Source organism: Triticum aestivum, chromosome 1D (genome assembly GCF_018294505.1).
Source record: "Triticum aestivum cultivar Chinese Spring chromosome 1D, IWGSC CS RefSeq v2.1, whole genome shotgun sequence".
In the NCBI taxonomy this organism is placed as follows: domain Eukaryota; kingdom Viridiplantae; phylum Streptophyta; class Magnoliopsida; order Poales; family Poaceae; genus Triticum; species Triticum aestivum.
Window position 1 is genome coordinate 485,859,882 of NC_057796.1, and position 24,469 is coordinate 485,884,350.

Consider the following 24,469-nt stretch of genomic DNA (forward strand, 5'->3'; position numbering starts at 1 on the left):
GTGGTTTGTAGGTTTCTAGCAAGAACGTTTTCTTACCTACGTATGACCACAACGTGATTTGCCAATTTCTATTTACCCTTCATAAGGACCCTTTTCATCGAATCCGTTCCGACTAAAGTAGGAGAGACAGACACCCGCTAGCCACCTTATGCAACTAGTGCATGTCAATCGGTGGAACCTGTCTCACGTAAGTGTACGTGTAAGGTCGGTCCGGGCCGCTTCATCCTACAATACCGCCGAAACAAGAAAAGACTAGTAGCGGCAAGAAGAATTGGCAAACTCAACGCCCACAACTGCTTTGTGTTCTACTCGTGCATAGTAACTACGCATAGGCCTTGCTCATGATGCCACTGTTGGGAATCGTAGCATAATTTTAAAATTTTCCTACGCTCACCAAGATGCATCTATGGAGTCTACTAGCAACGAGGGGAAGGGAGTGCATCTACATACCGTTGTAGATCGCGAGCGGAAGCGTTCCAATGAACGTGGATGACGGAGTCGTACTCGCCGTGATCCAAATCACCGATGACCGAGTGCCGAACGTACAGCACCTCCGCGTTCAACACACGTACGGTGCAGCGACGTCTCCTCCTTTCTTGATCCAGCAAGGGGGAAGGAGAGGTTGATGGAGATCCAACAGCACGACGGCGTGGTGGTGGATGTAGCGGCTCTCCGGCAGGGCTTCGTCGAGCTTCTGCGCGAGAGAGAGAGGTGTTGCAGGGGAGGAGGGAGGCGCCAAAGGCTGTGGTGTGCTGCCCTCCCTCCCCCCCCTTTATATAGGCCCCCAAGGGGGGTGCGCAGCCCTTGGAGATGGGATCTCCAAGGGGGGGGCGGCGGCCAAGGGGGGAAGGGGTTGCCTTGCCCCCCAAGGCAAGGGGAAACTCCCCCCCCCTAGGGTTCCCAACCCTAGGCGCATGGGGGGAGGCCCAAAGTGGCGCCCCAGCCCATTAGGGGCTGGTTCCCCTCCACTTTCAGCCCACGGGGCCCTCCGGGACAGGTGGCCCCACCCGGTGGACCCCCGGGACCCTTCCGGTGGTCCCGGTACAATACCGATAACCCCCGAAACTTTCCCGGTGGCCAAAACTGGACTTCCTATATATAATTCTTCACCTCCGGACCATTCCGGAACCTCTCGTGATGTCCGGGATCTCATCCGGGACTCCGAACAACTTTCGGGTTTCCGCATACATATATCTCTACAACCCTAGCGTCACCGGACCTTAAGTGTGTAGACCCTACGGGTTCGGGAGACATGCAGACATGACCGAGACGCCTCTCCGGTCAATAACCAACAGCGGGATCTGGATACCCATGTTGGCTCCCACATGTTCCACGATGATATCATCGGGTGAACCACGGTGTCGAGGATTCAATCAATCCGTATGCAATTCCCTTTGTCAATCGGTATGTTACTTGCCCGAGATTCGATCGTCGGTATCCCAATACCTAGTTCAATCTCGTTATCGGCAAGTCTCTTTACTCGTACCGCAATGCATGATCCCGTGACTAACGCCTTAGTCACATTGAGCTCATTATGATGATGCATTACCGAGTGGGCCCAGAGATACCTCTCCGTTTACACGGAGTGACAAATCCCAGTCTCGATCCGTGCCAACCCAACAGACACTTTCGGAGATACCCGTAATGCACCTTTATAGTCACCCAGTTACGTTGTGACGTTTGGCACACCCAAAGCACTCCTACGGTATCCGGGAGTTGCACGATCTCATGGTCTAAGGAAAAGATACTTGACATTGGAAAAGCTCTAGCAAACGAAACTACACGATCTTTTATGCTATGCTTAAGTTGGGTCTTGTCCATCACATCATTCTCCTAATGATGTGATCCCGTTATCAATGACATCCTATGTCCATAGTCAGGAAACCATGACTATCTGTTGATCAACGAGCTAGTCAACTAGAGGCTTACTAGGGACAGGTTGTGGTCTATGTATTCACACATGTATTACGATTTTCGGACAATACAATTATAGCATGAATAATAGACTATTATCATGAACAAAGAAATATAATAATAACCTTTTATTATTGCCTCTAGGGCATATTTCCAACAATAAGTAATAGTAGTACTCCCTACGTCTAGGTGTATAAGTCTTCCCTCCTTCTTGGTCACGGTGCACAACCAAAGATGACTTATTGACCTGGACAGAGGGAGTAGCACAGTCTGCAAGCATATATAGAGAGAGACGTGTAGTGCGATAGTATATAGTAAAGTTTGTGCTATATGCACGTACTTGCAAAATGCGTACGAATACACAAGGTTTCCAAACTTTCCCTTTTACATACTTAATTAAGGACGCTAATAATTCCTGAACGTTCGGGATTTATCATTTGCGTCCCAAAACTAATGAGATCGCCTTAGGAAACAAAAATTATACTCCTCCTAAAAGCCACAGCGCTCGTAGGAGCGCTTGCGGCGCGCCATGAGTGCCCTGGTGCGCGGCCGTTTCCCAGCGCGCCGACACAACGCCTCTTCCTCAGCCTCGCAACTCGCGAGGTGCTGATTGGTGGCTTGCCGGCGGGCGAGCGCGATCTCACCGGTGTGGTGATCCGGCGCCAACAGGTACTCCTCCTCGCTGGAAGCGTGTACCCGGTCCACGTACCGCCAAGAGTAGATGAGGCGCTTGGGCCCGACTGCACTCAGGGCGTCGGCACGGGCATCCTCCGCCACCCTTACGGCCCTCGCACGAGCCTTCTGCCAAAGAGCCAATTGCCTGACTCTCTCGGACGCGACATAGGCCTCCCAGGCAGCTTGTTCCGCGGTGTGCTTCTCTTCCTCGGCCTTCTTCTCTGCCTCTATTTTGGCGCGCTCTGCTGGAGGCAAAGCCTCCCACAAGGCGACATCTATTTCTTTCCAAAGCTCCTCAAGGCTGGGGGGGGGGGGCGCTCGGCGGGCGGCGCGGCGTTCTCCTCGTAGCGGGGAGCCGACGCGTCCTCCGAAGCGCATGCTGGCGAGATTGGGAACGCCGATGCGTCCACCTCGACGCATCGCGGCGAGGATCGGAACGCCGACGCGTCCTCCTCGACTAGTGGCGGCGAGGAACGGAACGGCGACGCGTCGCGGCGAGGAGCGGAACGCCGACGCGTCCTCCTCGACTAGTGGCAGCGACGAACGGAACGGCGACGTGTGACCGTCCGCACGGTGCAGCGAGGGGCGCCTAGGGCTTGGGAGGGGCGATGCCATGGTGGTCAACGTGAGAGGGAGCCAGGGAGGGGGAGGAGGTAGCGATGAACGTGAACGTGAGGGGGAGGAGATAGCGATGTCGTGGGAGGCGCAGTATTTATAGCGAGCGATGGCACACCTACCTAAGATATGGACTGAGCTGCGCTGACTTAACTGCAGGTCCAGTTGCGTCACTGACATGTGGGCCAGACCCCTGTTGGGCCCATATGTCAGTGACCCAATGCACCCGCAGTTAAGTAACAGCTACGTGGGCATATTTGTTGGAGTAAATTACGGGGGAGGGAAGGGGTGGAAATATTGCTGGTCACAACGGATTGGACGAGCGCGGGGGGAGGAGAGTCATGCATGCAGATTTTTTCCACACGGGGTGGAGTGGTGGGACCGCCGGAGGGAGAAGGAGAGTCTGGCAGGCATATTGTTTCCACACATGGAGAGGAAAAGATTTGGAGACAAACGGGCTTCCTGCAGGTATGGGGAACGGTGCATAATAAGTCTCATCTTGCATGCCGGGCTAGGTATAGTCTCAAGTCATTAAAAACATACACGCCCCACACATGTTCATATTTCAAGATGATTAAGGCTGGCCATAATGGTGGTATCTTAGCTGGTATCATGCACACGGGAATAGCAAACATGCTGATGTGGCAAAGAATTAAAGAAGAGAGGGGGGTTAGAGTAACTAGTGTTCATGCATGCATTGGTAAACACATTTTTTTGTGAAGAACTACAAAAACTATTCCACCGCCTCTATCTTGCTAAGAGTAGGTCAAAATTTTGAATCGAGCCCTTTAAACTAGAAGGGAGGTAGTAGTACTCTAATAGCTAACCTTGGCCCTGTTTGGATCCATGTGTTAGAGTTAGTTTGGGTTAGTTTGAACTCAACTAACCCCCAAAAAATCTAACCCACCCAAGAGGTGCTTTATACTCATTATAATCAGTATTGTAGATATTGATATTTTTAGTATAAACAATCGACGGAAGTAAAAAGGACCAGAGGGAGTATCATGCATGCGGAGTAGGCAAAAAAATTGCTCATTTATAGCCGGTCGAAGTCTCAAAGGGCGCGACCGCGCGAGGGAGGCGAAGGTCGTGGGAGGCGCGACGGTTGACGGAATTAATTGAAGTTACACACAAGCCGGCATGCGTCCGAACAGGCAGAAGCTATACCATCAGGCCTACGATATGGGTCTAGTAGACATGACATCTAGTGGGTCCCGCATAGTTCTCGAGAACTCTTTGGGAGCTTGCAGCCGTTTATCGACCGGGCAAGCTAGCAACCCCACGCCGTTCGCACACCCTACTCGTCCCCGTCTTCTACTAGTACAGTACCTTACAACAGTTTGCTCCCAGTCGTCCCGTCCTTTCACATTACGACAGTTCCACTAATCCTAACCCTCCTCCCAAATCCATGGCGTCCCAAATCTCCATGATCGGCGGTGAGTACAACGTTAGAACCATCACCGGCGATGAGTTCGACGTCATCTACACCCGTTCTTCCGCAACGGTGAAAGAATGCCTTGCTCGCTTCAAACGCATGTTCGAAAACTCAAATGATGAGTGGGTCGCTGGGCTAGATGTTGAGTACACCACAGTCCTGGGAAGCGAGAAGAAACTAAAGGAGGCAGAGAAGAAGAAGCCCACCATGATCCAGGTTTGTGTGCATGACTTATGCTTGGTCTACCACATATGCCATGCCGACGTTGAGTGCGAGGAATTTAAGAAGTTCATCAAGGGCGGCCGAGTCAAATTCGTTACTGTAGACTTTAGGAACGACAAGGAAATCCTGGGTCGGATAGGCCTCGTTGTAGGCCAGCCCTTCGACCTCCAGAAGGCAAGCTTGGTGTCCTCCTCTCAGCCTTCAATGCTGACCCTGGCAGAAGCCATGGTTCATCCTTCGTACGGTAAACTAGAGAAACCTCATCACGAGTTTCATCATGCATGGGAGTCGAAGACATTAGATGAAGATCACATCCTGTACGCAGCAATGGATGCCTACCTTTGTTTAAATATCTACAAGGGTTGGATGAAGAAGCAGAGCCCAGTGTCCGGTTCAAGCAAAGAAGCGTCGGCGAAGAGGAAGAGGGACGAGGACGAAGTCGAGGACGTGGACTCGGACTCCGAGTAGGTGGCAGTGCCGTTGCTCATGCTGGTTCTACTGCAGTGTCGAGTGGACTAGTTGCTTAGTTTATTTTCAAGGGTGTGTTGTGCTGAGGCCCCAGCAGAACTATGTTTATGTTCTTTCTCATTATTTGAACTCTTTAGTACGTACAGTAGTACTAGTACTATGTCTTACTACTGTTCTTCTTGCAGCTGGTACTACTGCTCGTATCTTTGTGTTCCTACTGTAGTTAATACGTTCGTACTAGTAGTATAATTTGGGTTAGTCGATTTGTGAAAGAAGTTCAACGGAGTGAAGGAAGAAGACAGTAGGGTGCCCATGATCTATCTTATGAGTGTTGGGTGTGGAATGCAGTTCGCCGGAAAAAAATGGATCGTGCCCAGGGTTAAACGGATGGCGGGGGTGGGGGAGCATGGTAGTGGCAGGCGGTTTAGGGGAGGGCGTGGCGGCGGCGGCAGGCGGTTAGGCGTGTGGCGGGCTGAGAAGATGACCAGTGCATCTATTTCGGAGGTTGAAGAAGCCCTTCTAGCCATCCATGTTGCATCAAATGGCTCACAAGAGTCGACTGACCCAAATTGCTCCTTCAGATTGCAGGATCCACGTGGCATTCAAGGTCTCGAAGGTAGATTCCGCATCCGCACCCGGTTTGCGGGCTCGACGTGCGCGCGACCGGCTTCCGCCGCGACAGCCACCATGCGCGCCTCCTCCGCGCGGGCGAAGACGACAATGACACGCTAGTTCCACCTCGCCGGCGTGCTGGAGCACGCACTCATCCTCCTCTTCATATGCTGCGTGCATAGACGCGGCTCCACCAGCTGCTCGCGTGCTTGGCAGCGCCGCGGCATCGCGAGGAGGGACTGCAGATGACGTGAGCGGGCGAGCCTTCGGCTTAGCGGCGACATGGCGGTGATGGGCGAGAAATTATTGGCCGGAGCAGGCGGGCGCCGGCATGCGCAACGGCGGCGGCGGCATATTGATGAGTGCGCGTATGGGATCTTAGTTTAGTTTTATATAGGGTTGGTCAAACTTAAAAGAAAACCGTACTAGTACACGTAAACATTAGACTTAGGCAGCGCTTTTATTAGTTACCACAGCCACGATACGGAATCCTGTGCAAGCGCGTGAACCGCGGCCACGCGGTCGATCGAACGGTGCGTCACCGTGTCGCGCTCGAAGGACATCCACTGAACCTTTTTGTGTGTGTGAAAACAATCCCCGAATATTACTCAACTTTTTTTTCGGGAAAAGTTCTTGACGCTACATATTTCCATATATTTGAATTTAGCTCCAGTTCGTGTTTATTTGGATTTGGACGTTTTAGGTGCACCCTAGTTTTTTTAATACTGATTTTGGGGTTGTTTGGTTCCCAGCCACCGTTTGCCAAGCCAAAATTTGGCAGCCATAGTTTAGTTGGCATGTGTTTCGTTTTTGCAACACTTTGGCTTGCCACACTTTATTGCCCCTATGGCCCACTTGTCATAGAGACAATGTTGCCACACTTGCCTAAGGTTAGGGGCTGTTTGGTTTGTGACTAACTTTGCCAAAGGTTGCCACACCTAAGGTTAGGCAAGTTTGACTAACTTAGGTGAGTGTTTGGTTCAAGCCACACCTTAGGCAAGCCACACTTGAGCCCCACATGGCATACACACAAAAAGTATGGCAAGATTCCCTTAGTCTTGCCAACTTGTGGCTCTCATTTTGATGAACTAAGCTTAGGCAAGGTTGGCAAAAATGTGTGGCAAAGTATGGCAATGCTAGGCCTAGAACCAAACAGCCCCTTAGTTCTTCAAAATGAGAGCCACAAGTTGGCAAGCCTAAGGGAATCTTGCCACACTTTTTGAGTGTATGTAATGTGGGACCCTAATGTGGCTTGCCTAAGGTGTGGCTTGAACCAAACACCCACCTAAGTTGGTCAAACTTGCCTAACCTTAGGTGTGGCAACCTTAGGCAAACTTAGTCTCAAACCAAACAGCCCCTGTGTGTGTGACTGAGAGAGAACATGTGTATGTGTCCATATGTGTGTTGTGGCGGAAGGGCAATGTGGAGACGGTGTGCGTGTGATAGAGACATAGAGAGGTGTCAATGTGCAAATGATCATGCATGAGTGAGACATAGACAGATGCCGATATGTTGTGTATACATGAGAGAACGGTCTTCTATTTTACTTGTGTGTGTGTGAGAGAGAGAGGAGCATCTGTAACACAACAACCATCTCTCTCTCGATTCGTCCGTATCTCGCACGATCGCATGTAACACATGCATCAACGCGCACATTTTGACACCCTCACCCGGCCCCTGCCCACCTCAAGGCCCGCACATCGCTCTATATCTCGCACGCACAATCTCTTCATGAATACCCTGTTTAGCAAGTAGCTTTCCGTCACATACACACACATTTCTCTCGTTAGGTTTGTTTTCTCTCAATATCTGACACACACACACAGACAGCACACATCACACACACCCCCCTCCCCCGAGCACACAATTCATCCCCATCCAAGGTTATATGGCGACCACTCTCGCTTGTGCTTGTTCGCACCCCAGCATGCACAACACCTCAATCTTCAAAGAGGGCATCGAGGAGATCGAAGACGGCGACCACACTGCGCTAGAGAATGCGGGGCCATTTGGAAGCAGGATGATGTGACGACGGCTGACTGACTCCTCCCGCACCCTCTCTCTCTCGCACAAAATTACCAATCCCTCTCTCCCCCGCACAAATTTATCAATCCCTCAACCCACGAGATCCTTCCCCTCTCGTCCATGTTTTTCCAGCTCTCTCATCAAACATGTTGTCTCTTCTCCTTCCACGTGTACAGAATCCGGATGCACACGCATCTCACATATGTTACATGTCTCCATCTTTCTCACAGACCTAACTTCTTCCTCTCTCTTTCTCTCTCTATCTCCCTCTTTCTGTTTCGTTAGGTTTGTCTCCTACTCTCTCGTCCACATACATACAATATTTCCCGCCCTATCTGCTCCATCTTCGCAAGCTCTCTCTGCACGTTTCATTCACACATTGGGATATGTTCAAAATGTTGCTTTTATAATGGCTGATGTAGAGTTATTGTTGGTTTTGTTGCATCCTACAAAGTAATAACTATGAAGTGCATTTTGATTGTCATTTGACTGGGATTACGCGAGTTTGAGCATGTTGTGAAGTACTATAGACCTCGTATACATCTTGGAATTCGATAATGATTGGAACTATTGAATTGTATAGACCATTACATTCGAAGTCAGTAGCCTAATATATTTATTTCACAATTTCAACAAATGATTAATTCACTACATACTAAGAAAACAAATGTGTACACCCTCCGTTTTTATTTAAGTTTGCGTATTAGCATTGGTCAAAGTCAAGTTTTGTAAACTCTCAGAAAGTTTATAACAAAAAATATTAACATATACAATAACAAATAAATACCATTAGATTCATTATTGAATGTACTTTCACATCATACTTATCTGTTATGGTAAATGTTTATATTTTTCTATAAACTTGGTCAAACTTTAGGAAGTTTGACTTCGGTCAAACCTAATATGCAGAGTTTACTAGTACTACTCGCTAGTTGCTTAGCCGAATCACCCAACACGCCACACGGGGAGTTCAGTGTCACAAAATTTTGAGGTCGGCGGGAAAATCTCCCGCGACCTTGATTCGAGCAGTGGGAAGTTGCCATCATAGCCTTCGGAACAGGCCTACGGATGATGGTTGGTAGGGGGCTGTTTTCGTAACTTCAGGTTCACCCTACCCAGCCAACCCCACCCCGGCACCCAGAGTAGTACACCTGAATACTCCCCATTTTCTATCCCCACCGCAAAATAGACTTCTCCACGGCACAGTAGCCTTCGTGCTCCTCCCCTTCTACATCGGCGCACTCGTCCAGCGCAGCGCATCTGCCTCATCGACGATCTCGTACGCCGCACTGGAGCCGGTCCACCGTCGTCTTCGTACACGGAGCCTCTTCCCCGGCACCGTCTTCCACGGTCTCGGATCTGCTTCCCGGAAGCCGACGCCAAGCGCAGAAGCACCACCGTCGTGGACAATGAACTGACTCCCGTTGCCGACCATGACTCACAAAGGCCGCCGCGACCATCGTTCTCCTCCTCGATTGGTAATGTGTGTATTGAATCACTTAGCAGTACATGTGCAGTTCCAATTTTGTTCATACCTACCCTTCAAATTTCCTGGGTGCTATTGTTCCCGTAAAAGTAATTGGTTATAGCCTCCATTGTCCAACAGAATATCAGCTTGTAATTGTGCGTCGCTCCTGTATCGCGCTGTGCTTGGGTAGGTATTTCATCTGCAACCAATAGTGTGGCAAATGATGGATAGTTTTTTAGAACTAGCAAGATGCCCATGCGTTGCACGCATCAAGATGCATTTGTATGAGTAGTTTATCTTGTGGGAGAAAAGGATGAACGAGGGAATGCCTTATTTGCAAATGCGGAGAGGGGTGTGGGTATCTTTTTGCAAAATTGCCACAGCTTCCTTCATATCCGTCGGATATAAATCGGATGGCCTATATTGCAGGATGGCAGGAACACCATCATCACCAACTCTGTTTTTATAAGAGTAGGGAAAAAGTAGACAAAAAAATAGAGAGTAGAGAAGTAGAGATAAATATTAAATATAAAATAAATATAACAGTAGAGAAGAGAGTAGAGATAGCAGAGACGTCGGGAAAGGATTGCGCGTGTCCGGGAAAAAGCGGCCGAGCGTGCGCTAGTTTTGGCGCGTGGCGTCCGGCGCGCTTTATAAAATCCAACGCCCTCCCACCGCTCTGTGCCTTGCCACCGCTCTCTCCCCGCTCTGTGCCTCGCCACCGCTCTCTCCCCGCTCTTTCTCGCCTCGCCGCCGCCGTGCCACCATGCCGCCGCGTCGCCGGGAAACATGGGGATACCGCGGCGTCCGCGCGCGCCCCTCCGGCGGCTTCTCCGCCGAGATCCGGTTCTGCGGGATGCGCCTCGGCCTCGGCAATTTCAACACCGCCAACGAGGCCGCCCGCGCGTACGACTTGGCGGCATGGCGCCTCCGGTGGCCTCATAGAACATTGAACTTCCCCAATGTGCTGACGCGGGAGCGGGCACAAGAGCTCGTGCCTCTGCCGCGGCTTATCACCGATGAGGATCGTCGCGACAACCGGAGGCGGGAGCACTGTCTCGGCATCGCCGAGATGGACGAGGAAGCCATGGCGCTGTGGCGCCAACGCTTCCTGCAGGACATCATCAACGAGCGCGAGTTCTATGAGCAAAGGAGGGCGGAGAGGGATAAGAGGAGGGCGGAGCGAGCCGCCTATCGGGAGGACAAGCGTAGGCGAAAAGCGGACGCTCAATTCAACAAGAGGCTAGGAGCAGCGTCACCCTGGGAATTCGACGACGATCGGTATCTTCACGCCTACAGTCAGACGTCAGAGGAGGACATCACCGAGGAGGAGTCGGACGACGAGGAGTAGTTGAATAATCTATTTTTTTATCTATCTATGCTGAGAACTATCCTCTACTCTCTATCTCTACTTCTCGATCTCAGCACTGTAAACACTTTTTTAGAGCGCCGCGCGTTGCGATTCTATTGGAGATGCTCTAACATGGGAGACGAGTGCTTTAATGTTGCCCACAAGATGCGCGAGTATTATTAGTAGTACATTTTTCTTGCCATGTTGAGATTTTAAAACCACGAGTGCGAACATGCAGAGGAGCAATGAAGACCAAACACGGGATATTGGGGACATCTTCAAGGAGTGTGGCAAGTTAAAGAGGAGCTGCACTGAACCTGTAAAACGAGCTTTGGTAAGTAACACCCTTTCAATTACTTTTGTTTAGCCTCGTGTTCTTCGATGTGTATATGTTGTAGTTTCTGTTTCTCTTAAGCCTCGTGTTCTTCGATGTGTCATAAGAAGATTCTTAATTGTCCTAATGCTTTCATTTTTAGCTTGATGTAGGAAGTGGGTGTTCTCACCTTGTAGTCTGTTTTTATATTTTTTTTCCTTTTGAATTCACTTCTCCCAGTTCTGTTTATCCGGCTTCTACTAAATGGATCTGGGTTGCTCTGAGTAATTATCTAAAAAAGAAGTAACTTCATGTCAGGATGCAGTTCTTGCGAGGAGGGAAGTATGGTCAACCTCGAGATCATGTTTCCAGAATGAGGCTGGATTACACACAAGGTGCCAGCTCCCTAATGATGCTGGATTAGACACAAGGTGCAAATTCCCAGATGATGCTGGATTACACACAAGCCAGGTGGAGTCGTCAGCTGTTCGTGTTCTCGTGGCTCTAGTAAAGGCTGAAAGAAAGCGTGCAACAGCCCTTGAGAATGTAGCCGAGTTCCTGAAGAAGCGAAAAGAGCAATCAGATGCTCTCTTCACCCATGCCAAAGAAGAGATGGAAGAAGCCAGAAATAAGTTAGCAGAGGCAGAGCAGGCTAGGCGTCTCCTGCTATCTAAAACTGTTGTCAATACAAAATTTCCTTCATAGTAGCTAGGTTCAAATGTTTATCCAGTCAGCATGCCTGTTGTGATGTCCGTGCATCTACTGATGTGGCACAATTTTTTTTTCGGGTAATGTAATAACAGCAATTACTTTCCAAACAATAACAGACGAAGCATTGGACATGGTATAGTTCACGTGCAAGCCCGACATTCCAAGTTCAACTTCCACATCAAACTCATGTTCACAGATATCTCCACATTCATACATAACGTCCACAACCATGATTCACTTCAAAGCCAAAAAAAAAGTTGAGAGAGTTATGAATAAAGAAAAACCTCTAGTTCCTGCTACCAGTGCGAGCACAACAAGTCAAGACCATGCGTAATTAATTATATTTTGGTCACTTTTTGTGTTCTAAAATACCGGCCGGCTCGCAGAAGGATGTGTTGCCAGCACACGCGTGGATTCAATGAAGGCAGGCGGGGCAGTCTGAAGCCGGTTGCATGCGGCGAGGAGGCGTGTTCAGCCGGGCCTGCAGCGAGTGGGGCCCTCTTGGCCGGCGTGCCGGTTCAATGCCTGCGCTATGAGAGGTCGCGTCCGTGTCAGAGCAATCACTCACTCCAGTCCATTTTGTTTGCGTATAACAAAATCTCGTTTTCCATTCACATTTTACAAGTAAAATTCATGGACAAACTGTGACCCCAAAAACGATGGGGACTAGTAAACCAGAACGGAGGTAGTAGTCTTTTTTATCAAAGAAGGGTTTCCCCCTTCCGATTTTCATTACTGAAAACCAACATCTAAATCTAAACATAGTATTTGCCCTAGAACTACCAGGTTCAACATCTCGCAACATAAACCCATACAACCATACGCCAAGGAGGTACGTAGTAGGTAGTACTATGAATTCCATTTTCGCTCCATACCAATCGTTCTAAAAAGGGATAATTGTATTTATACCCTTAGTTGTGTCCCCCTCAACCGAATTGCCCCTAGTTTTTGAAAACACGTGGTCTTGCCCGACCCACTTTTTCATCTTGTGCTTTTGCCCTTTAACCGTTTGACCATCACTTACAAAATTTCATAACTAATTCATACTAAATCAGAAAAATGCCAATAAGATACCAAAATGTTTGGAAAAACATCACCTGTATGCCAATGTCACTTGCATTCATGACAAAAGTGTTGGTAAGTGCCCATCCGAGTTTAGCTCTTATCATACCACCATGAACAGGAAACTCTAAAAAAACTTCAAAAAATTCAAGAAAAATTTGGTGCCAAAGAATTGTAAATGTTTTAAGTGCTTGTCAAGTTTCATCAGGGAATGACATTCGTGGAAGTCGTGGCAAAGAAAACAGTCTATTTTCGAGTGTTGACTGTTTTTTTGGCCACGACTTCGAGGAATGTCATTCCCTGATAAAACTTGGCAAGCACTTAAAACATTTACAATTCTTTGGCACCAAATTTTTCTTGAATTTTTTGAAGTTTTTTTTAGACTTTCCTGTTCATGGTGGTATGATAAGAGCTAAAACTCGGATGGGCACTTACCAACACTTTTGTCATGAATGCAAGTGACATTGGCATACAGGTGATGTTTTTCCAAACATTTTGGTATCTTATTTGCATTTTTCTGATTTAGTATGAATTAGTTATGAAGTTTTCAAAGTGACGGTCAAACGGTCAAAGGGCAAAAGCACAAGATGACAAAGTGGGTCGGGCAAGACCATGTGTTTTCAAAAACTAGGGGCAATTCGGTTGAGGGGGACACAACTAAGGGTATAAATACAATTATCCCTTCTAAAAACTACTCCCTCCGTCCCATAATATAAGAACGTTTTTGACATTAGTGTAGTGTTAAAAAGGTTCTTATATTTTGGGACAGAGGGAGTACTTAGTACTTATAACGCGCCATTGAAAATCGGAACTCTTAACCCCGCTAAAAAAAATGATATTTTGAACGCGGCTACTCGATCTGTGGCAATTGGCGAGCCACCGCCTCCAAGTCGTTCACCTGTGGTCCCGACCATCAACTCCTACAGATCAAATTATCACGCGAGCTGACTATTCCTACAAAGGTGCGCTCCACCACGTACCCGGTACCCGCGAATGCAGCAATCGTGCACCTAGGGTTTTAGGGTTTATTTGTTAACGTTGCCTTTACGTAACACTCATGTGTGCGAGACAGCGAGAGACCGACTGCGTGTGTGCGCCTCTTCTCTTCGTATATGTACTCCACCGTTTGTCTGGTGTCCACAAAATTATAATAACTACTAGCAATGTGCCAATGCGTTGCCACATGATCTGAGTAGATTAATACATATTCACCGATTTGATAGAAAAAAAGTCTAGTTTTGAAATACGTATATCACTTAAAAAATGTTATGTTTCACTCAAAATATATTCCTTTGGCGGTTTTGATGAGATAAGGGAGGAATGTTGTTGGTTTCAAGATTCGAGAAGTGGTATATGTCTAATTTCTACTCTTACTAGCAAGATGCCCGTGCGTTGCACGGAACATCAAGATCTTGTGGGAGAAAAGGATGAACGAGGGAAGGCCTTATCTGCAAATGTGGAGAGGAGTGCGGGTAAATTGCCATAGTTTCGTTCCTATCCGTCAGATATAAATCGGACGACCTATATTGTAGGATGGCAGGCCCACCATCATCACCAACTCTGTTTTTTATCCCTACTGTTATAAAAAGCATAGTCGGTGATGATCGTGTGCCTGCCATCTTGCAATATAGGCCGTCCGATCTATATCTGACAGATAGGAAGGAAACTATGGCAATTTTGCAAAAAGATACCCACACCCCTATCCACACTTGCAAATAAGGCCTTCCCTTGTTCATCCTTTTCTCCCACAAGATAAACTACTCATGCATACAAATGCATCTTCATGTTCCGTGCAACGCATGGGCATCTTGCTAGTTGTTGCAAAAAGCCCATGTGTGTGAGAGAGAGAGGGAGAGAGGAGGAGGACGGAGTGCATGTGTGACAAAGACACAAAGAGTGTGTGTGCGGGAGGTATCGGCTTAAAATGAGGCGATAGTGTGTGTGTGCACGATTGAGAGGGCGTGTCTCAAGAAGGGAAGAAAAATCTACATAGATACAAGGAGCGGGAGAGAGACATGTATGCGATAGTGGAAGCACGAGTGTGCGGGTGTATAAACCTATCTAGAGGCCAGTCGATAAATGTTTGTCAGAGAAATACAAGACGGTGGTGCGAAAGCGAGAGTTTTGTGCATGAGAGAGAGAGACGGTAGTCAGGAAGGGGAGTGGAAGCAGGAGTTGTGTGTGTGTGAGAGAGAGAGGGGGGAGGGGAGTTTGTCTAATCGGCAAACAAATGAATAATGTCAGTCTGGGATGGAGACGAAAAGGAGACCGCAACAAATGTTGTGTCTACAGGAGAGAGAGAGAGAGTAATTTTAGTGGTATGATTCATATCTAGAGACATATAGGGTGTGTGAGAGAATCCCATAGAGAGAAAGACAAAGTGAAAGACGAGTGGAGACTATGTGTGTGGCGGTGAAAAAGAAAACTTAGGTACCTAGTGATACGAGAGAACGGTAGAGACGTGAGAGATAATGAAAACCGTGTAATGTATAATGATAGGGAGAGTGTGACACTTCTCAAGCGAGACGTCGAGAGACCATGTTTGCGAGGATAGGAGAAACATGAAGTGAGCGTGCGGGTGAGCTGGAGAAAAGAGAGTGATAGCTACATGAAGGAGCATGCATGCGAGAGAGATGGGCATGAAAGGAGTGAACATAAAAGGGATTCAAATATTTGAATTCGAGATGATGATACATGTAATCCATACTCGAACCAAAATTGATCTATCAAACATGCATACTCATATGAATTCATGCGCATCTATGTTATTTAATATGTAGATATTACTGATCCATACATTTTAGTAGAACATAATTTGGTTTAATTTTTTGAATTCAACCTTATGATTTTGAGATCATTGTATTTGTAAATCATATTATACATATAAAGGAGCAGAATTCTTTGTTGTGCTTTTGAAAGTATATATTAAAAAAATAATGTATATAGAATTTTATTCCAATCGAAAATGGATCCCGCCCGAAAAAATAGAATACAAATGGGATTCGAATTGAGTTGGCACGGTAAACGTGCACTCTGCAAAATTTGAACGAAGCGGGGAAAGTCGCAGTAACCGCCCGAAACCAAAATCTGCTAGATGGAAATTACTACTGCCTATCCCTGCCATGCAAAGCCTATCTGCTCGATTTCTGTAGGTTTCGATAGGGGTAGGTTTGTAATTTCACTCAAACATGACATAACCGCCTCTCACCCGGATTCATACATGGTGGGCGCCAAAACACAGTGTGTCCTCGGCCGAAATCGACTCCCTCCCTGATTCATACACCGTGGGCGCCAAAAACAAACTCTCGTCGGCAAATATTCGGTGTATGCGAGATTACCGTCCTATCCCCAACCGACTAATATTGTTGTGATGTAGGAAATTTGAAACGGGGGCTAAGTTTGTAAATTTCCTCGCATTTGAGAAAAGCACGCCCTAAAGACATGGTTCCCCTGTTCCTCTCACCTCCATTTCCCCATTCGTACTCCGTGGGCGCCAAAACACCCTCTCCACCCCAGCCTCCTCCGTCCGCCACCCCATCCACCGCCGTCCTCCTCCACCATGCCGGAGCTGATACCCCGACGCCGCCGTCCATTACAAGAGATCGACCTCTCTCATCCACGGCTTCGGACCGGGATCCTTGCATCCCGTCCTCTCGCTTCATCCCCGCCGTCGTCCACCTTGCCGGCACCGCTCCTACGTCCGTCTCGTCCACCGCGCCCCACCGCCACCGTGTACCCTCCTAGATCTGCTTCCACGCCGCTGACAGCCATCGCTACCGCAGCACCGTCAAATTCTCAGCAGATGCATACACGGCGCCGCACCAGAGGTGGTACTCTTTCATATCTGCTCAACTTATTTATCGCAGCAAGAAAATAGATCGCCACTGCTTTACTCTGATTTCTTGTCCATCACTTACTTGCTAGTTGAGAGCAAAAATTGGTTGCGAGGTTGCCTTTGTCCGGTTTGCACCTTCAGATCCGCCATGGCACGCTCAACACTATACTCCCAATGCTTATGGTTTTCGCCTTTTATATTCCACACTAGTTAAATCACAGTAGACTAAATTTCAAAATTGGGTCAGTCGATTTTTCAGAGCTCACCGAAGTTCGCCAGTGCGAACGAAGGGGCTCGGGTGGGGACTTTGGTTGTTGGGGGGGGGGGGCGGTGGTGGGGCCTCGCCGAACAAAGAAAACTCAATGCGGGTGGGGGCGGGGGGTGGGGGTGGCGGAGGAACACAGGCGGTGGGGGCCGATGGTCCGGCCAGCGGCCCGTGCGGTGTTCTGTATGGGAAGAATCAGAGACGAGGAAGAAGATGGGTTAGGAGACGTAGGATCTTCATCCAACCGCCTGAAATGGTCGACCGACCCAAATGCAGACATGCCTTTATATTCAGTACCATCATCGTACCTGCTTAGCACTGCTCCTGAATCCATCAAGCTAAACAACGTGCCACTCATAATTCCAAACTTGTTGCTCAAGTACGAATCTGATATGATGCTGATATTACTAAAACAGATAACATTTAATTGGTCAGCTAATATTCCTACTTTACTTTCGAAAAAGCACGTGCACCACATATAGAGAGACAGTAGGGAGTTGCTTTCTTAATGCGCTCTGGTTCATCATGTGTGGGCACTGCGCAACGAACATCTTATTATCCAAAATCTGCTTGCTCTTCTTTACCATGTTCCTCTTCCGTTCTTCTTTAATAAGTACTCTCTCTGTTCCTAAATACAAGTCTTTGTATAGATTCCACCATGGACTACATATGGAGCAAAATGAGTGAATCTACACTCTAAAATGTATCTGGATACATCTGTATGTGATCCATAGTGGAAATCTCTACCAACACTTATATTTTGCAACGGAGGGAGTATGATAGTAGTACAGTATGTTCCTTGTAGTGAATATGAGCAGGGACATTTGCAGTGTAGAGGTCTATACGGTCGGTTGGTATGGACACTTTGAACTCGTCGGGCCTCTTTGATTCGTAGGATTTTGTAAACATGGGAATAGGATTTGTAGTGGCCTGCCCACTTGAATCCTATAAGAATAGCAAGGAAATGCGGGGAGCTGTGTCGCCTTTGAGAGTTACACTGATATTAACAGTACCGCACCTTTAGTTGAAGAGAGCTAGTATCCGAAGGCTTTCTAACCATACCGGCAATACTAGCACATATATTCCAGCAAGTTCCACTTTGCTGATTTTACTCTGATGCTTATGGTTTTCCCGTTATATCTACACTATGATCTATGTAGCTGCTTTGTGTCGCACTAGCAGCAGTCCACTCTTGAAGCTAAACACCGCAATGACTTACAAAATTGGCACCAAGGAATTGAGTGCCATTCTGGATGCAATGAAACTCATACGCTCACCACCTGTTGATTCTTGTTCAGAATATGATCCTAATGACTATTCTAACCTCGAGGAGTCAAAGGCAGATGGCCTGTCCTGTTCACCCATCAAGGTGCCTGTTCTAATTTGGCAAGTTTTATTGATTGCGCGTATCTTGCATATGTTGTCTTGCATTTCTTCTACTTTGTTGCACCGCCATCTGCTTAGTTTACTCATCATATATGTCGAGATGCCATGCCCATCCATTATCAATACATATTCCATCTGTCATCATACCATGTTTTTCCACTCAAATGCTGTTCTTGTGCATCAGACATCAAAAAGGAAGAGGGTGATTGCCGAACCTGAAGGAGCACCAGCACAGTCCTTGAAAAACGTGGTTGTGCCGGAGAAATCAGGAACCACCCCACTTATATTGGTTGTACAACCAGTGACACAAAACGTAGGACCGACTCCAGAAGACTGTACCCATACTTCACTGGCCACACCACTAGCCGCACCACACAGGACCTGCACTCCAGCAAAAGGTATGCCAATTTCAGTTGCCATAGCACAAGCCTTACTGATACGTCTCCAACGTATCTATAATTTTTTATTGCTTCATGCTATATTATATTCTGTTTTGGATGATTAATGGGCTTTGTTATACACTTTTATATTATTTTTGGGACTAACCTATTAACTGGAGGCCAAGCCCAAATTGCTATTTTTTTGCCTATTTCAGAGTTTCGCAGAAAAAGAATATCAAACGGAGTCCAAACGCAATGAAACCTTCGGGAACGTGATTTTCGGAATGAACGTGATCCAGAGGACTTGGACCCTACGTCAAGAAAGCAACCAGGAGAGCACGAGGTAGGGGTCGCCTACCCTCCTGGGCGCGCCCTCCACCCACGTGGGGCCCACGTTGCTCCACCGACGTACTTCTTCCTCCTATATATACCTACGTACCCTCAAACCAACAGAAGCATCCATGAAAACCTAATTCCACCGCCGCAACCTTCTGTACCCGTGAGATCCCATCTTAGGGCCTTTTCCGGCGTCCTGCTGGAGGGGGCATTGATCACAGAGGGCTTCTACATCAACACCATAGCCTCTCCGATGATGTGTGAGTAGTTTACCTCAGACCTTCGGGTCCATAGTTATTAGCTAGATGGCTTCTTCTCTCTTTTTGGATCTCAATACAAAGTTCTCCATGATTCTCGTGGAGATCTATTCGATGTAATCTTCTTTTGCGGTGTGTTTGTTGAGACCGATGAATTGTGGGTTTATGATCAAGTTTATCTATGAACAATATTTGAATCTTCTCTGAGTTCTTTTATGTATGATTGGTTATCTTTGCAAGTCTCTTCAAATTATCAGTTTGGTTTGGCCTACTAGATTGATCTTTCTTGCAATGGGAGAAGTGCTTAGCTTTGGGTTCAATCTTGCGGTGTCCTTTCTCAGTGACAGTAGGGGCAGCAAGGCACGTATTGTATTGTTGCCATTGAGGATAACAAGATGGGGTTTATATCATATTGCATGAGTTTATCCCTCTACATCATGTCATCTTACTTAAAGCATTACTCTGTTCTTTTGAATTTAATACTCTAGATGCATGCTGGATATCGGTCGATGTGTGGAGTAATAGTAGTAGATGCAGGCAGGAGTCGGTCTACTTGTCGCGGACGTGATGCCTATATACATGATCATACCTAGATATTCTCATAACTATGCTCAATTCTATCAATTGCTCAACAGTAATTTGTTCACCCACCGTAATACTTATGCTCTTGAGAGAAGCCACTAGTGAAACCTATGGCCCGGGTCTATTTTCCATCATATTAATCTTCCAACACTTAGCTATGTTTATTGCCTTTTATTTTACTTTGCATCTTTATTATAAAAATACCAAAAATATTATCTTATCATATCTATCAGATCTCACTTTCGTAAGTGACCGTGAAGGGATTGACAACCCCTTTATTGCGTTGGTTGCGAGGTTTTTATTTGTTTGTGTAGGTGCAAGGGACTTGAGCGTGTCCTCCTACTAGATTGATACCTTGGTTCTCAAAAACTGAGGGAAATACTTACGCTACTTTAATGCATCACCCTTTCCTCTTCAAGGGAAAACCAACGCAGTGCTCAAGAGGTAGCAAGAAGGATTTCTGGTGCCATTGCCGGGGAGTCTACGCAAAAGTCAACATACCAAGTACCCATCACAAACTCTTATCTCCCGCATTACATTATTTTCCTTTTGCCTCTCGTTTTCCTCTCCCCCACTTCACCCTTGCCGTTTTATTCGCCTTCTCTTTCCGTTCGCCTCTTTTTTGCTCGCTTCTTGTTTGCTCGTGTGTTGGATCGCTTGCTTTGTCGTAATGGATAGTCCTCTATCTTCTCCGTTGTCTCCCGGGAATGAAGTTCTTAATTTTAAGCAAAGGGAGGGAGAAAATCTAAAAGACGCTTGGTATAGAATTTGCAATGCTCAAAATAGATCTACCAGGAAGCAATCTACTTCCGTTCTTCTCCGCAATTTTTATGTAGGCGCTACTCCTTGGTACAGATATATTCTTGATACCATTACCGGAGGGAGTTTCTTGGGTAGCCATACTTTTTATTCTTATAATGCTATGATAGATTTGTTTGGCTCACCACCTCTTTTGGTTAATGGAACTATGTTAACTTTGGAGCATGTAATGCAAAGACTTGAAATTATTGAAAATAAAGTTGCTACCGTAGAGTTAATTGAAAATTTGGATAAAAAGATCCACAACCAAATTACCCAATATGGATCTAAAGTAGGGGTCACTTTGAAAAATATTAAGGAGAAGGAACCCATAGTTGATGAAAGAATAAATCAGGATTCCACTAGAACCGATAAACTTGAGGGTATCATTACCAACTTGGGGACCGCCTTCTCTTCCGTAAAGAATACTCCAAGTCCTCCAACTAAAATTGCCAAGCTTGTTTATGTTCCTAAAAATAAGGGTGAATCCTCTAGTAAGGACAATGCGGATCTAAAATCAATAAGCGTTCATCCCAATCTTTTTGCTATCATTAAGGAACCGCTTGTTGCAAATTATTTTCTTGATTTTGTGCCTAGAAGTTTGATAATTAATAGAAATAAAGAAACTCCTAAGGGTGATAGGTGTCTTATTGAAGCATTGCCTACCAAAGATGGCAATACCTAGATCTATCCTCGCTTTTATGCCTAGCTAGGGGCGTTAAACGATAGCGCTTGTTGGGAGGCAACCCAATTTTATTTTTAGTTTTTTGCTTTTTGCTTCTGTTTAGGAATAAATATTTGATCTAGCCTCTGGTTAGATTTGTTTTTATGTTTTAATTAGTGTTTGTGCCAAGTTAAACCTATAGGATCTTCTTGGATGATAGTTATTTGATCTTGCTGAAAATTCCAGAAACTTTCTGTTCACAAAAATAATTGTTAAAAATCACCAGAACGTGATAAAATATTGATTCTAATTGCTGCTTATTAATAAACAAATTGCCTAGGTCTTCCTATTTTGGCTGAATTTTTGGAGTTCCAGAAGTTTGCGTTAGTTACAGATTACTACAGACTGTTCTGTTTTTGACAGATTCTGTTTTTCGTGTGTTGTTTGCTTATTTTGATGAATCTATGGCTAGTAAAATAGTTTATAAACCATAGATAAGTTGGAATACATTAGGTTTAACACCAATATAAATAAATAATGAGTTCATTACAGTACCTTGAAGTGGTGTTTTGTTTTCTTTCGCTAACGGAGCTCACGAGATTTTCTGATAAGTTTTGTGTTGTGAAGTTTTCAAGTTTTGGGTAAAAGATTTGATGGATTATGGAACAAGGAGTGGCAAGAGCCTAAGCTTGGGATGCCCATGGCACCCCAAGATAATCTAAGGATACCAAAAAGCCAAAGCTTGGGGATGCCCCGGAAGGCATCCCCTCTTTCGTCTACTTCCATCGGTAACTTTACTTGGAGCTATATTTTTATTCACCACATGATATGTGTTTTGCTTGGAACGTCTTGTATGATTTGAGTCTTTGCTTTTTAGTTTACCACAATCATCTTTGCTGTACACACCTTTTGAGAGAAACACACATGATTCGGAATTTGTTAGAATACTCTATGCGCTTCGCTTATATCTTTTGAGCTATATAGTTTTTGCTCTAGTACTTCACTTATATCTTTTAGAGCACGGCGGTGGTTTCGTTTTATAGAAACTATTATTCTCTCATGCTTCACTTATATTATTTTGAGAGTCTTAAACAGCATGGTAATTTGCTTAAGTAGGAAAATTAATCCTAATATACTAAGTATTCAAGACTAGTAAAAACTTTCTTATGAGTATGCTGAATACTAAGAGAAGTTTGATGCTTGATGATTGTTTTGAGATATGGAGGTGGTGATATTAAAGTTGTGCTAGTTTAGTAGTTGTGAAATTGATAAATACTTGTGTTGAAGTTTGCAAGTCCCATAGCATGCACGTATGGTAAACATTATGTAACAAATTTCAAACATGAGGTGTTCTTTGATTGTCTTCCTTATGAGTGGCGGTCGGGGACGAGCGATGGTCTTTTCCTTACCAATCTATCCCCCTAGGAGCATGCGCGTAGTGCTTGGTTTTTGATGACTTATAGATTTTTGCAATAAGTATGTGAGTTCTTTATGACTAATGTTGAGTCCATGGATTATACGCACTCTTACCCTTCCATCATTGCTAGCCTCTTCGGTAACGTGCATTGCCCTTTCTCACATTGAGAGTTGGTGCAAACTTCGCCGGTGCATCCAAACCCCGTGATATGATACGCTCTTTCACACATAAACCTCCTTATATCTTCCTCAAAACAGCCACCATACCTACCTACTATGGCATTTCCATAGCCATTCTGAGATATATTGCCATGCAACTTTCCACCGTTCCATTTATCATGACATGTTCATCATTGTCATATTGCTTTGCATGATCATGTAGTTGACATCGTATTTGTGGCAAAGCCACCGTTCATAATTTTTCATACATGTCACTCTTGATTCATTGCCTATCCCGGTATACCGCCGGAGGCATTCATATAGAGTCATACTTTGTTCTAGTATCGAGTTGTAATCATTGAGCTGTAAATAAATAGTAGTGTGATGATCATCATTCATAGAGCATTGTCCCAAAAAAAAGAGAAAGGCCAAAAAAAGGGAGGCCCTATATATATATATATATATATATATATATATATATATATATATATAAAGGGACAATGCTACTATCCTTTTTTCCACACTTGTGCTTCAAAGTAGCACCATGATCTTCATGATAGAGAGTCTCTTGTTTTGTCACTTTCATATACTAGTGGGAATTTTTCATTATAGAACTTGGCTTGTATATTCCAATAATGGGCTTCCTCAAATGCCCTAGGTCTTCGTGAGCAAGCAAGTTGGATGCACACCCACTTAGTTTCTTTTGTTGAGCTTTCATGCATTTATAGCTCTAGTGCATCTGTTGCATGGCAATCCCTACTCCTTGCATTAACATCAATCGATGGGCATCTCCATAGCCCGTTGATTAGCCGCGTTGATGTGAGACTTTCTCCTTTTTTGTCTTCTCCACATAACCCCCATCATTATATTCTATTCCACCCATAGTGCTATATCCATGGCTCACACTCATGTATTGCGTGAAAGTTGGAAAAAGTTTGAGATTACTAAAGTATGAAACAATTGCTTGGCTTGTCATCGGGATTGTGCATGATGAGAGCATTCTTGTGTGACAAAAATGGAGCATGACTAAACTATATGATTTTGTAGGGATGAACTTTCTTTGGCCATGTTATTTTGGGAAGACATAATTGCTTAGTTAGTATGCTTGAAGTATTATTGCTTTTATGTCAACATTAAACTTTTATATTGAATCTTTCAGATCTGAATATTCATACCACAATTAAGAGGGTTACATTAAAAAAATATGCCAAGTAGCATTCCGCATCAAAAATTCTGTTTTTATCATTTACCTACTCGAGGACGAGCAGGAATTAAGCTTGGGGATGCTTGATACGTCTCCAACGTATCTATAATTTTTGATTGCTTCATGCTATATTATATTCTGTTTTGGATGATTAATGGGCTTTGTTATACACTTTTATATTATTTTTGGGACTAACCTATTAACCGGAGGCCCAGCCCAAATTGTCGTTTTTTTGTCTGTTTCAGAGTTTCGCAGAAAAAGAATATCAAATGGAGTCCAAACGGAATGAAACCTTCGGGAACGTGATTTTCGGAAC